We start from the raw sequence: 14,447 nt of genomic DNA, 5'->3' as shown, positions 1-14,447 counted from the left end.
CAAGCCCCCTCCAGCACACATACAGGTAGGGACACACCCAGCTGCAGCTCACACAGATGCTGAGATCAGCTCTGCATGGGAAGGCCCAGGTAAGGCACTTCCCAGTTCCTAAGGCACACACCCCTTCTGGAGTGTAAACCCAAAATTATACTGTCTTGGGCTGCACAGGGAACTGTACAGCGTAAGCTCATGAAATTTGCCCCCTTTCAATGTGGAGGAAGATATGCAACAGCTTTCTGTCCCCCTGTTATGATTTCCACATACTGGTTTTAGACAAAACAAAAACAAGTTTATTAACTACAAAAGATAGATTTTAAGTGATTATAAGGGATAGCAAACAGATCAAAGCAGATTACCTAGCAACTAAACAAAATGCAATCTAAGCTTAATATACTAAAGAGATTGGACATGACTAGCAAATTATCACCCTAATTGTTGTTTTAGGGAGTTTGCAGAGATTATTGAGAGCAAGCTGCACTTGCTTGCAGCTTAAAACTCCAGGTATTCCTTATATAACCCTTCTGCCCATCTAAGTTGGCAGCAACAAGGGCCGGGTTCTGTATCTAGGGGTTCCGTTTCAATAACGCAATGCAAAACCGGATCGAGCCCCCACCCAGTGACCTGGGACAACTACATACCACCCCCTGGGCGCCTCTAGGAGGCAATACTTCCCCTCTCGCAAGCACGGAGTCTGAGTGTAACAGAAAATGTTTAATAACATGAGGTAAACGACATCAGCATTAAATTGGAAAAACACCACAAACAGGCTTCATGAACAAAAAACCCACCCCAGCAAATTGGGCTGTGTCCTTTCTCTTTGGTTCTTGAAACCAGCAACCCAAGAATCACCAAAGTCCCAAAAGTCCAACAACCCCCCAAAGTCTCTGTCCCTGGTCAGTGCAGCCCCAGAGTTCAAGCGGGGGGGAGGGGGAGGCGGGGAGGCACGCAGGGTGTTAAGGGGCACCTTACGTGATCTGAGGCCGACTGGCTGCCTCTCCGTGGGGTTCCGCCGCAGCCTTCACCATGAACCGCTCCACTCCACTCCACCAGCTGTCCCGCGAGCCGCTCCCGCCGTCCACGAACTGCTCTGGCAGCTGCTCCGCTCTGCTCACCGACCTGTGAGCCGCTCAGCTCTGCTCCACTTCAGCTGTTCCTTGGGCCGCTCCCACAAGGCTCCGCTCTGCTCGCTGCTTCTCCAGCCACTCTGCCCTGCTCACCGACCTGTGAGTCGCTCAGCTCCGCTCCAACCGTCCCCGTGAGGCTCCACTCGGCTAGCTGCTCAGTCAGCCGCTTAGCAATATAGCTTCAGGCTCCCCCACTAGTTAACACAGTCTCAGTGATCTCAGCTCTTAATAACTTTAGCTCTTTTGTGATTTCAGCTCTTAGCAATTTCAGCTCATAGGGGAGCCCCAGTGCTAATGCACCATTGGCCCAAAGTGAATTCAGCTCAGCAGCCTGTAACTAGACTCCTAATGGAATCAAAGTTAGCTCTGACATTCAACAGTGGAGAGAGGAGATAGTGCAATTGGTGTTTCAAACCCTCAAAGGGTACCCATACCATCAGATATAAATACCTGTCCCCCTCCTCTCTCAATTCACTGGGTTTTGTAACCCATGCCCCTTGTCAAGCAAGTGCTACTTAGGTAATGGTGAAGGACTCACTCAGTCCTTCTGTCATACAACAGTTCCACTGGCCTTGATTCACAGAATCAGGGTAACAAAACTTTATTCTTCCTGCCCCAATAATAGAGAAACTGGGGATCCCACACCAGCCAAAGTAACCACTTTGAGTTGCTGTTGTTTCATGCCAGGCGAGTGGGTGTGCCTATGCAAACCAGATCAGCCCCTGGAGTTCTTTTCCACACTTGCCATAATTCACCACCAGATGTCAGGGTAGAGCTCATCCTGACTCTGCTTACACTTACACAGGCTAGAAATCTCTCTAGCCTGGGTTCAGCCCTTCTCCCCTAGTCCAGTCTTTGTTTCTCAGGTGTTTCCAGCAATCTTCTTGGGCAGGAAGTCAGTGAAGAACCATGATGATGTCACTCCCCTGCCTTAAATAGCTTTTGCATATGGCGGGAATCCTTTTTCTCCCCTCTTCGTCTCCACGCCCGGTCAGTGGAAAAACACTGGTATTCCAAGATGGAGTCCAGTACCAGGTGACTTGGTCACATGCACCTGTAGGAACACAGCAGCCATGACTCAGAGGCTGTTTGTAGCGTCCTCAGGAAGGCTCCCCAGTGGGAGATTAGCATCTTCTAAGACCTATTGTTTTCCCTAATGGCCATTTTCAACCAGCCATCTAGACTGGTTGCATTCTGTCTAGTGGGAGTTCCCCAGATGTAAACACATTTGCAATAAATGCATAGACAATATTCCTAATTTCAGATACCAAAATGATACATGTATACAAATAGGATAATCATATTCAGTGAATCATAACGTTTTCAATGATACCTTACATGACCTATCGCATAAAATACATAATAGTTATGCCATAATCATATCGTAATATCACTATGAAGAATATGAAGCATAGGCCATTGCTTCTCATTTACTTCCATAGACAAATTTACTCTAAACAATTCTTCTTTATGGAACCAAGCTATGTAAATTTCTCTACATGGTTGTAAAGTTATGCTTAACACAAAATCTTTTGGAAGTAGGAAAGGGGAGCTATAATGAATTGATCTTACAGTTGTCTATAGCATATAGTATGTAAGCACTAGTGAACTAGACTTGCATGAAAAAAGAACACTTATAATTGCTGGCCACTATAACCTATAGAAACATGAAGCAAAAAGGGTTAGTAAATGTCACCCCAAAATGAGAAGCAGAAATTGGAACCAGTAACCTATTCAACCATATGTTGCTTTAACAAAAGAAAAAAACAAATTTAAAAAGCTACAAACACTTAACTTCAGTAGCCCAATAAAGAATCACTCCATAGAAAACAGGTAACATTACATGTAACTTTCCTTGAACAAGATGGTAAGAAGCTGGTGAGAGACTCCTTGCAAATAGCTGATTGATTAAAGATAAAACCTCTTTATTTTCATTATATTCATTTGGCATTCCATCCATCTCTAATTTTAGTAAACGTTGTATAGTATTAGTAAGTAGTCATGTTTTTTCTTGCAGCTTGGCAGTAGACATACATCTTTTGAATAATGTTAGACAATTTATTCATCCCTTCTTAATAGTTCCAGGAGCAGTCCCTACTATGGGTTTTTACAGTCTTCACTTTATATTATTGCATCATTATAACTGTACAATGAAATAAATACAACTTAACTTTCAGATCTGTATTGAAAACAAGTGTCTTTCCAGACGTGAGATAGGAAGAATGCATCCATATCCTGACCCCCGAGGCCGAAGAGGAGGCAGAGGGGGGCCACCTCTTTTATCACTCCCACCCATGAGAGGAATGATGAGAGATCCTTTCTCACTTCCACCACCAAGGTTAGTTTTGATAACATTGATAGAAAGGTGTTTGTTTAAAAACGATGGATGTGTAGTGCTGTAGTCCTGTTTCTCTAAGTGAGAAATCGATTTACATAGGAAGAAACCCAGAGTGTGGTGGGTTTTTTTTTTTGTTTGTTTAAGGCAATATGAGATTGTTTGATTGGACTTGTCTGTGCAGACATGGACTTCCTCCACCACCACCAGGACCAATGGGCTTCAGAGGCAGGCCACCCCACCCCAGAGCCAGAGGGATGCTGCAGATGCCAAGAGGTTGATTCCCTCCACCAAGAAGGTAAGAATGTTTCTTTGTTTTGTCTTTTTAAAATTAATTTTATTTGAAACCTAAAATTGCAGTAATTTTAAAGCTGTCTCTTGCAAGTATTAAAATCAAGAGCCATATGCTATGTAAACATTTCAGATTCCATTGTTGTAGTAATTTTAACTGCTGTGGAAGACTTTTAAGTATGCATGAGATTGCTAAGAACAAAATAAGTTTAAATCCAAATTGTAATGTAGTGTTGTAACTCTTTTGTTATTTTAAAGCAGTTATCTTGAGGGGAAAAAACAATTATGATTTTATCCTTTTACACAGCTTTCCCAATGGACCCGATGTACCATCCCCTCCGCCACCTGGACGGGGCCAGAGATGGCCTGGACCACCAGGTGGCAGACACTATTAAAGAGGCTTATTCTTTAAATTGTATAGCAGGGCGCTTTCTTGTTATCTTAAAACCATTTGAAATGGCTGGACTAAGAACTGCCTATAAAACGTTAAAGATGGTAAAGAATATTAATTGAACTTAGACAACTAATATTTTCCAGCAGCCCTCATACGCCAGTTGGCAAAAGCCATATATTAAAAAAAAAAAAAAAAATCTGTGACTCCTTGGACTTTTTTCCAAGCATATCCTTTTTAAGCCTAGGCTTTATGGACACGGACTCCTGCACACTATACGTAAAAGGAAAAACACATCTGTTACAATAGGTCAAGCCTTCATTTAATATACAGAACTCTGATTGCTTTTGACAGTTGTGTGCAGCTTTTTTTAGTGTAGAACGTGAATTTGTTTTAAGGCTATGACTTTGTGTGTATAAACATGAACTCTTTTTAAGGGTTTGAAATCACTTACAAATTTTATAACAGTAAATGCAGCCAACTGCTTAATATTTGGGAAGAGTATACTGTACTACATTTTGAAGCGTTACCTGTAGAGCCCTGCACATCCGCGGGAATCTGCTTTCTATCCACGGATAGCCACAGACCATTTTTGCTGCTCGCAGCTCAGATGCGGATACAAATTTTGTATCCCCACAGGGGTCTGCAGCACGCACTCACCGGAATGGAGAGGCTGTCCCCCAGCCTGCAGGCTCCACCTCCGCGCTCTAAATCACGCAGCAGCGGGCTGAGCATTCTGGGAGTTGTAGTTTACCTCCTTCCCTCCAAGCAAGCTGGGCACTACGACTCCCAGAAGGGAGTAAGCCAAGCGCCATTTTGAAGGTGTGTTTGTTCTTTAAATGAGCAGGCGGTAACAGCTGTGTGCATTAGAGCCTCCGCAACTGCATAGGGGCGTCCGTGCCCCCCACGCGAAGGGCGGTGCTGCATAGAAGGGCCCAGAATTGTAGCCTCCCTGCCAGGAGCGGGGAAGGAGCTACGGCAAGGGCGGAGCAGGGGACAGGGCAGGAGGTCTCTGGGGAGAAATCAGGGAGCGGTTGAGGGTTGGGGCTTGACACAGCCCTGTATCCCTGCTGTGCAGTGACCTGTGGATCTGTTTAGAGCCCTGCAAATCCACGGATATCCACAGACCATTTTTGCGGATTGGAGGCGGATACACCTTTTGTATCCACGCAGGGCTCTAGTTACCTTAAACACTAAATGTAATGGTTAAACAGAAATTTGTGAATGTTAATTTCGAAAGGTGTCAGTAGTTCATGAATGAACTTAAAAAACAGCTGTGGACTGTTTTTAATGTTATGATCATTGTTCTTTATACACTGCTTGACCTCATTGTTTAAATGTCCAGTTGTGTAAGTAACTGCACTTTCTAAACAAAGTGTGTAACTGAACACTTGACCAATTGTATAGTACAACTGGTGTATGCATTTGCATCCCCCACAGCATAAAATCAAATTAAAATGTCAGTTACTTCAAACTATGCTAACACACAGTATTGTTAAAAATCATAATTGTTCATGCTGTTAAACGTATGGATCGCTGTATAATCACCCTAACAGTTAATTTAACTTTGTTAATGTGGAAAAAAAAATAGATTTCAAAATAGTGAAACCTGTAATTTTGTGTTGCTTGTTGCTGTTGAAATTATAGATGTAATTGTAATATTTTGAAACAGTGCTGTTTAACTTCAAGGATGATCAGTCTGTAAATTATTTTAATCCTTAAAACGTGCTGTGTTCTTTTGTGCTGAGGGTTAAATTAAATATTTTTTAGCAGTTTGGTGCAGGTGGGGCTTTTTAACTTAAGCAATCCCTTCACTGGGTCCAAAGCCTGCAAGCAAAATGTAATATATGAAGAAAGCAATAAATTGAGGTATGAGAGTGTAAAAATAGGTGGGTATTTCCCACTTTACACCTGGCTTCCAGTAAATCATTATCAAAATTCTTGAAGTACAATATTTTTATTAGTAAATTTATAGCTGGTTCATAGCAATTCTGATTCTCAATGTACTTAACTTTTCCTGAAAGCTAATATTTACCTTTCACATTTTATTCTTGAGAAATCAGAATATTTATACAATATTTAATATTCAGTGTTGCATATTGGGGCATGGGTTTATTAAACATTAGTCATTTTGGCCATGATCTTTACTATACTGTTAAGTAAAGCTTTTCGTGCATGTTTTGGTTTATTTTCTTTTATATACATATTTTATAAAACATAGTGTTAACCTCTACCTTACTCTGCTAAGGGACTTGATGGGTTTTAAATCTAATTCTGTTTGTAGTATGGTGAAAAAAATATGCTATTATTATCTTCTAAAGGGTAACATAGTCACCCTTTGAGGCCAATTGGAGATGGTATGCAGACCTTTTGGAGAGCGTACAACAAGACTTATCTGAGGTGAGAACATTTTAAAAACGTTATCATCCATAATTTCTCTGTCCTTTACAGTCTAAAAAATTATTTAGGCAAATTTTTCTGACAAATGTACATGTGTTTAGTAACTAGTTTAGCCAAGAGAAAATGTGGTGAGAAATTTAATACTAAAGCTTCTGTTCTTTATCTTGTGTTGCAGCATATGCCAAACAATAGTTCTGGAGTCAGTTACTATAATGTCCTTCGTTTGTTCTAGTAGTAGTTTCTAAATTTAGAAACTATTTCACTTGTTTTCACTATTGAGATCTCTATTTTGAACTCTTGGAATTTTTGCTATGGGGAAACTATGAATGGCAGAGCTGAAATTCAAGCTGGAAGTTCTGTTGAGTTCAAGGAGCAAAAGTTTGGTATGTTCATTATGACTCTTAATTTCTTATACTTTAATTACTGTAATGTACAGTTAGTATAAGAATATTGTAGAAGCACTTAAGTTCTGCAAAGTATTACCAAACTTTTTAGGAAAAGTATGAATACTGTACATTAGAATACAGAATAGAATGCCAGTGATGACTTATAGTTCTAAGTATGTGTATAAATAGGTAGTGTCTCTTATTTTAAAACTGATATTCAGTGGGAAAGTTTTCCTGTCATCTACATTTTTTTGTTTAAAAAAATTAATTAAATTTTAAAACATTTTGTTATCCAAAATACAGCATTTGCACAGGCTGTCTGAGATATACTGTTCTGAAGTAGTAGTTATTAATACCAAATTTATATAAAAATAAACAGTACAGTATGCATACTAAAACAATCAGCTTAATTGATGACTTACAGAACTGTACATTCTTGCTATCAGTGTCCTGTTTCTAGTGCACCAACTGGGAAAAAACAAAATAAAAAACAAAACCCAAGGGGTCTCTTCCGATATAGTTTCAGTATAACAGTAAAATTTATTTTCTCTAAATTGAGAGAAGGGATTTTTCCCCCAAAAAAATATTGTAAAGGGGTTTTCAAGCAGCAAGGAGGATTAGGCCTATTGTATGTCCGTTTTCTTCTTTTAAAGTGTTTTGGTGTGGACTTCTGAGGTTAACTTTTCAAGCCCAGATATATTGCATGACTATTAGGATGTGATACATTAACAGAAAATATCAGACAAACCAAATTGGTTATACAGATTTGAATGAGAAGCAAGTGAAAAGACAATTGTTTATAAAAGCCACTATGTACATTCATACACTCTGTTTAGTGTACTAGGATTACCATAATCTTCTGAGATTTGTGCACTGACTACTTTGGCAGAAGATAGGTAAAAAGGTAACATTTATCTTTTATTTCCTCTCTTCTTCTTCCCCCTTTTTATTTTGTAGAACTCAGTTTTCTTTGAAAAGTTTATGGCAGTTTTTTTGGCAGCAAAACTAATCTTTCTGCTTCTTATCTCTAATTTCTCACCAGATGGACCATCACTGTTTGAAGGAGCATCTAGTCAAAATTATAAGTATCCTAAAGAACTCTCTCCACTAGTTTTGATAAACTCATTCAGTAATGATGTAACTCTTTTGTAGTGCAGGGATTAACAACTTCCTCTATACAGAAAGGTGAGATGCTAGTTTTTATTTTCCTGTAGCAATTTGGGGGGGGGGAAACCTTATTTTTAATAGCACTTATTAAAATGCTGTTCACAGTTTTCATTATTTACAATTAGCAAGAGCTTGCTTTTCTAATATCTAAGAGTTGGAGAGTAATTCGTATGTAATTTAAAAAAAAGTTTCAAAGAAGAAACGAACACAAAATCTGATGTGATAGGTGTCCCTATCACAAGGATATGAAATGTTGATTATATAGTGTCAAGTAATATTATGATATTCGTTGGATAGATTCTTTATTCTTATTTTTAGAAGTTGCATTTTTTATTCTTCAATTTATTATTCTATCAAATAATATTACTTTGAAATACACCTAGCAAGTTGAGCACGGAGCATTGAGTCAGTAAGTGTAAAAAGTAAGTGTGGTTTTCTTTTGTTTGTTTTTTTTTTTTTTTTTTTTTAAGGAAGCAAAAATAAAATTCTCTTAATGCTGCCTTGTCTTTTTTTCCCTCCCTTTGCTGTATAGAAATATTGTACTCTGAAAAACAGTGTAAGTGGGGAAAATTTGCATTTGGGAATCTGCTTTCAACCCTTTATGACTGAATGGTTTTTTTAACTTGATTTAATAAACTAAGTTATTTATAAGAACCAGAATTCTTGTATGATGATCCCTGAGGCTTTTACTGTGCATGTGATATCTGTAGTGTAGTCTTTCTTAGTTTTGGAGAAAGCAGATCAGCATTAGTGGAAAGAGCATATAATGGGTTTGTTTACATGCCTATTTGTCCTCTGTTGCTTTCAGGTATGGCTTCAGGAGTATAGAGGATTTGTAATCTATACTAATACACCTCTACCTCAATATAATGCTGTCCGCGGGAGCCAAAAAATCTTACCGCATTATAGGTGAAACCGTGTTGTATCGAATTTGCTTTGATCCATCGGAGTGTGCAGCCCCTCTCCCCCCCACCCCCTCCCCCCACCCCGAAGCACTGCTTTACCGTGTTATAACATGAATTTGGACACATCGGGTCGCATTATATCGGGGTAGAGGTGTATATCAAGGCTGATATATGCCTGGATGTTCAACAGAAAGGTGAACGATCAGCCACCTCATAATGTATCTTACAAATGGAACTAGGCAGAACATACTGGTTTGGGAAGGAGGGGGTAAAAGTACATGCAGTTCTTACTTACTTAATCACTTAATACTCTGATACACTAGTATTAATGATTTTCATTTAACTGCTAATCAGCTGGACCAACAGTCAAATAGATATAATTTCTAAAAGCCATTTTATGTGAATCGATGTTACGGGGTAGCCTGCTACTGACAGCCCTTTATTAGGTTTGGTGAAGATAATGGAATTGAGCTGCATGAAGATGATTAAAATTTCAATAAGTTATGAAATAATGGTGACTCACTGGTTCAGATATTTAAAAATCTGGTCCTCTGAGTCCTGTCTCCTATTGGTGCATTAGAAACAGCAAAGTGTTTAAAACAAAATTAGCCTTTTGCTGTGTCTCTCCAAAAGTTGATATGACTTTATTTGCTACTTCCAAATTAGATTGGTGAAATCTGAGTTTTAAGTCTCCAGACACAGTTCTCATTTTTTAAACACTTGCATTGTTGGGGATTTTAGATCAGTTGCTTGCTTAAGAACTGCTCTCCTCGCCACCCTCCAACAAACAACTTAAGCCTGTTTGTCATGGTGGGGGTACATTCTTTAGGAGGGAGGGAAACATCTGTTCCCTGACCCGTACTTATTTGGTCTATCTCCTGACACTGGTAGCCTGAGCTCCTTGAGCTTGTAGAATTCAGGGAGAGACTCCGAGGGGTAGGTGGTCAGTGTCAGCTGCTCTGCACAAATAGAGATTCTTTAGTTCCCTGGCAGAGCAGCTGGGAAACGAGATCTTTGAGGATCCTACAGGGTATCTAGAGGGGACTAAAGAAGTCCTCCATAGCAGCCAGAGGAAAAAGCCTGGCTGGAGCTACCTGCAGCAGAGGCAGGTGAGGGCTGAGATACAGGTACACTGGTGATGAAGTATAGGATTTTTTTCTTTTAACTGACCATACTGTTGATAGAGAACTGCAGGCACCAGAGCTGTCAAGTCTGTGGCTTTCATTAGTATTCATTGATCCTCACATCTGTTTGTGAAATTCTGGCTCTATAGTCAGTAGTATTTCTTCCATTGATTTCCATGGGGCCAGGATTTCAACCTTGGTATCTATGAAACAGGTGACTATAACATTGACTCTCACATTACAAAATAATGTATAGGTATTAGACTTTGTAATGTCTGGAAACCTTGCAATAACAATCCTTATTGAAAATGCATATGGAGAAACTAGTAGCTATTTTTTGCTTAATGTATTATGTTCATGTTGCATAATATTCTGCTAAATTATGCTCTCAGCTATGGCTTATGGCTGTGGAACTCCATGACAGTCAGAGGAATTTCATAGGTGTAACAGAGCTGAATTTGGCCTCAAATATCTGTGTATTGTAGAATAACGTGGGTGCTCTTTTGTCATGCTATTTGTGATGGAAGGACTGATGTAAATGATAGAAAATATCCGAAGAAGTGGGCTGTAGTCCACGAAAGCTTATGCTCTAATAAATTTGTTAGTCTCTAAGGTGCCACAAGTACTCCTGTTCTTCTTTTTGCGGATACAGACTAACACGGCTGTTACTCTGAAACCTGATAGAAAATATGTATTTTTTCCTTCAAAACTGCCGTTACCAACACTTGGGTACTATAGTTTACAGTGTGATTTGAAGACTTTCCATCAGTCCAAAAGATGTTCAGAAATGCTGGTACAAATATTTGCCAAGTTACCATTGTCACATTGTAAGGCATCTGTGTGGGAGATAAATAGCAAAATCTAATCTGAGTTTTGGCATGTTTTATATTAGGGAATAGAGTAGTAAGCATTTCTGGGGGGAAACAGCTGACTGAAATGCACACTCTTTTCCCTAATCGTTCCATCTGCCGCATATGGTATTTCTTACATAAATACCAAATTTGGGTGTTTTTCCAATTCATAGGCAACTTTTCATCAAATTGGGAATAAGGATCATCCAATTTCCTACTACCGTAATAAGTTTACTTTCATAAATGAGATGACTGAAACAGCTGTTAGGTTTTACTTTTTTTGTTAACTTTAGTCCCATTTCCTGTCTTAAGATTGCTAAAAATCATGAAAAGGATGTTTAGTTTTAAAATTTAATGGATTAGTGATAATAATATTAATATTTAGGTTGTAATGTCATTAATGAGGTGCTCCAGGACCCAGCAGGCTCTTTAGCAAATACCCGCTACTGTTCCACCAATTTGAAAATGGATAGATAGGAAATATTGTCTCCCCCACCCGCCCTCTCCAGGACTATGAGGATCAAGGAAGCAGTGTCCCGACAAGCCTGAAGGAGAACTTTGTGTATGAGAGGGAAGGGTGCGAATGCGTACAGCAGGTGACTTGTCCGTGAAAGGTGTTTGCAATGGAGCCTGGGCTGTGGTTCAGAAAGGAGCAGAACTGCTGGCACTTCCTGTTGCTCCGTGTCGTGAACAGGTCTATGTGGGGAAAGTCCCACCTTTGGAAAATCAAGGGCGCGATGTCCGCTCTGAGGAACCATTCTTGACCACGAAACAAGCGGCTGAGGCGATTGGTTAGTTCGTTTTGCACTCCCAGAAAGTACGACGCCGCTAGGTGTATCGAATGGGCGATGCAGAAGTCCCCAAGGGCTTCCTGGCAGAGGGCAGAGGAGCAAGCACCACCCTGTTCGTTTATATAGAACGTTGCTGTGGTGGTGTTCGTCAGCACCAACACATGTGCGCCCTGAAGATAGGCCTGGAACGGCTTGGCATGCCAGACGAACCGCCTTCAGCTCCCTTACATTGATATGCAGCGATAGTTTTGCATGGGACTATAGGCCTTGGGTTTTGATATTGCCCAGATGCGCTCCCCAACTGAGCGCCGAGGTGTCCGTGACCAGCGATAGTGTAGGTTGGGGTTTGGCAAAGGGTATTCCCACATAGACCACTGTGGCCGCAGCCATCAGCAGAGAGACTCAAGAATGTAAGGAGGGAGGGTAACTAATCTGTCCAGGGGGTCCCTGCTGAGCCTGTGCACTTGCGCCAACCATGCCTGGAGAGGCCGAAGGCGCAATCCGGCATACTGGACCATGTATGTGCAAGCCGCCATATGCCCCAGCAGTTTCATGCATTTTCTGGTCGTCGTCATGGGGAATGGGCGAAGGTTCTCGATGTCCCTGAGTGCTTGGAAGCACGGCTCAGGCAGGAACGCCCTGGCTTGTGTCAGTCCTATGAATTCTATTCTGTGTTGGGGCTAGTGTGGATTTGGGCAAGTTCAATATTAGGCCCAGCCGGAGGAAGGTGGCCCGAGCCACAGAGACACATACACTTCATGAATACCCAGGGGGCTGCCGAGAGCCCAAACGGGAGCATCCTGAACTGGTAGTGCTGGCCGCCGACTGCAAAGTCAAGAAATTGTGGGCCGGGATAAGGGAGATATGAAAGTACACATTTTTCAAGTCGAGGGTGGCGTGCCAATCCCCCGGATCCAGGAAAGGAATGAGGGAGGCCAGGGAGAACATGCAAAACTTCACTTTCTTTATGAATGTGTTGAGGTCTCGCAGATCCAGGATAGGCCGGAGCCCACTCTTGGCCTTGGGGATGAGGAAATAGCAGGAGTAGAACCCCTTGCCCCTGAACTCCTGAGGAACCTCCTCTATTGCCCCTAGAGCAAGGAGTGATTGTACCTCCTGCAGAAGTTGTTCGTGAGAAGGGTCCCTGAAGCGGTACAGGGAAGGGGGGTGGGAGGGAACAGAATTTAATAGAATATCCCATGTCCACTGTGCTCAGATCCCAGTAATCTGATGTGATCTGGGACCAAGCACGGTAGAAGTGGGCAGTCAATTCACAAAGAGGGGATAAGGATCTGAGCTCAGTACTGGTGCTCCATCAGGCGCATCTTCAAAAGTTTGGCTTCAGGCCAGGGGGCAGTTTCGAAGCACCCTGGCCTCGGCCTGAGGAGGACTGGCGGGCACCTCCTATTATTCCTGCCCGTCTTCTGGACGAGTCTCGCCTTGGGGGCCTGGAACAGAAGCGGGATGGGGGCTGAGGCTTAAATTGCTTTGGGGTTCAGGGGTGTGGATTCCCAAAGACTTGAGTCACCCGTGAGTCCGTAAGTCTGTGCAAGCGATTAGTCCATATTTTGGGCAAACAAGCCCACACAGTCAAAAGGCAAGTCCTGGATAGTGTTCTGGACCTCTGGTGGTATACCCAATGCCTGCAGCCATGCGCTGTGTCTCATTGTAATGGCGGTGGCCATAGTCCGAGCCACCGAGTCTGCTGCATGTAACGCAGCCTGGAGGGAGGTTCTTGAGACCACCCTGCCCTCCTCTAGAAGTGCATTAAACTCCTTGCGTGAGTCAGCCGGGAGCAATTCCTGAAACTTTGCTAATGCACTCCAGGAATTGAAAGCATAGCGGCTGAGTACTGCTTGCTGGTTGGCCACTCAAAGCAGGAGTCCACTGGTCGAGTTAACCTTTCGGCCGAAAAGGTCCAGCTTCTTAGCGTCCTGTGATTTTTGGAGCAGGACCTGGCTGGCCCTGTCACATCTTGTGATTTGCTGCATCGACCACTAGAGTCCCGGGTGGGGTGTGTGAAAAGGGGTTCATAGCCTTTCTGTGGCACAAAATAACATCTCTTCACCCCTTTAGCAGTGGGTGGTATCGAGGCCAGGGTCTGCCAGAGCACCCTAGTAGTGTTCTGGATCATTCTTATCGGAGCAAGGCCACCTTAGATGGACCCTTCGGGGCAAGGATGTCCACCATCGGGTCCGACTCCTCTGTGACCTCCACCTGGAGGTTTAGGTTTAGGGCCACCCTCCTGAGAAGGTCTTGGTGTCCATCGCCGGTAGACGTCTTGTCTGGCAAGGAGGAAGCCTGTGGAACTGGGTCTTCCTGACATTCTGGCTCCCTAGAGGCTGGGTCGGGTGCATAGGTCCCTCCCGTGACTGGAGGTGGCTCCAGTACAACTGGGCGGTGCTGAAGGCCCAGAATCCTTGTCCCGTACAGGGTCCTCTGGAGTCCTAGGGGTGTGGCATGCCACCGACATTGCTGAGGTGGGAGCACATGGTGTGGATGCCACTGATGCAGCCCTGGAGCCCTGACCCTGAGTCTGACGATAGACCCAAGGAGTTCAAAAGGGCCATTGTACTGGGCCGTGCGACTGGGGTGGCCAGGATACCACCGGTGCTAATGAGTCCACGACTCTGCGGTGCTGGGACTGCAAGCGGTACTGGCTGTGTCGGGAGACCGAAGACT

General features: G+C 42.5%; 2 long non-coding RNA genes across 2 annotated transcripts; one reads left to right on the top strand and one right to left on the bottom strand.

The window, feature by feature from the left end:
• Positions 1 to 696: 696 nt before the first annotated feature.
• Positions 697 to 4,810, bottom strand: LOC128833584 (uncharacterized). Its single transcript, XR_008444284.1, has 2 exons — positions 4,672 to 4,810; positions 697 to 2,178 (listed from the first exon to the last, which is right to left on the bottom strand). It is a non-coding gene; the product is annotated as an uncharacterized LOC128833584 (long non-coding RNA).
• A 2,615-nt stretch (positions 4,811 to 7,425) lies between these two features.
• LOC128833583 (uncharacterized) lies at positions 7,426 to 8,153 on the top strand. Its single transcript, XR_008444283.1, has 2 exons — positions 7,426 to 7,831; positions 7,970 to 8,153. It is a non-coding gene; the product is annotated as an uncharacterized LOC128833583 (long non-coding RNA).
• The last annotated feature ends 6,294 nt before the right edge of the window (positions 8,154 to 14,447 follow it).

Source organism: Malaclemys terrapin, chromosome 3 (genome assembly GCF_027887155.1).
Source record: "Malaclemys terrapin pileata isolate rMalTer1 chromosome 3, rMalTer1.hap1, whole genome shotgun sequence".
Lineage (NCBI taxonomy): Eukaryota > Metazoa > Chordata > Testudines > Emydidae > Malaclemys > Malaclemys terrapin.
This window is presented reverse-complemented; position numbering and strand designations above follow the sequence as displayed.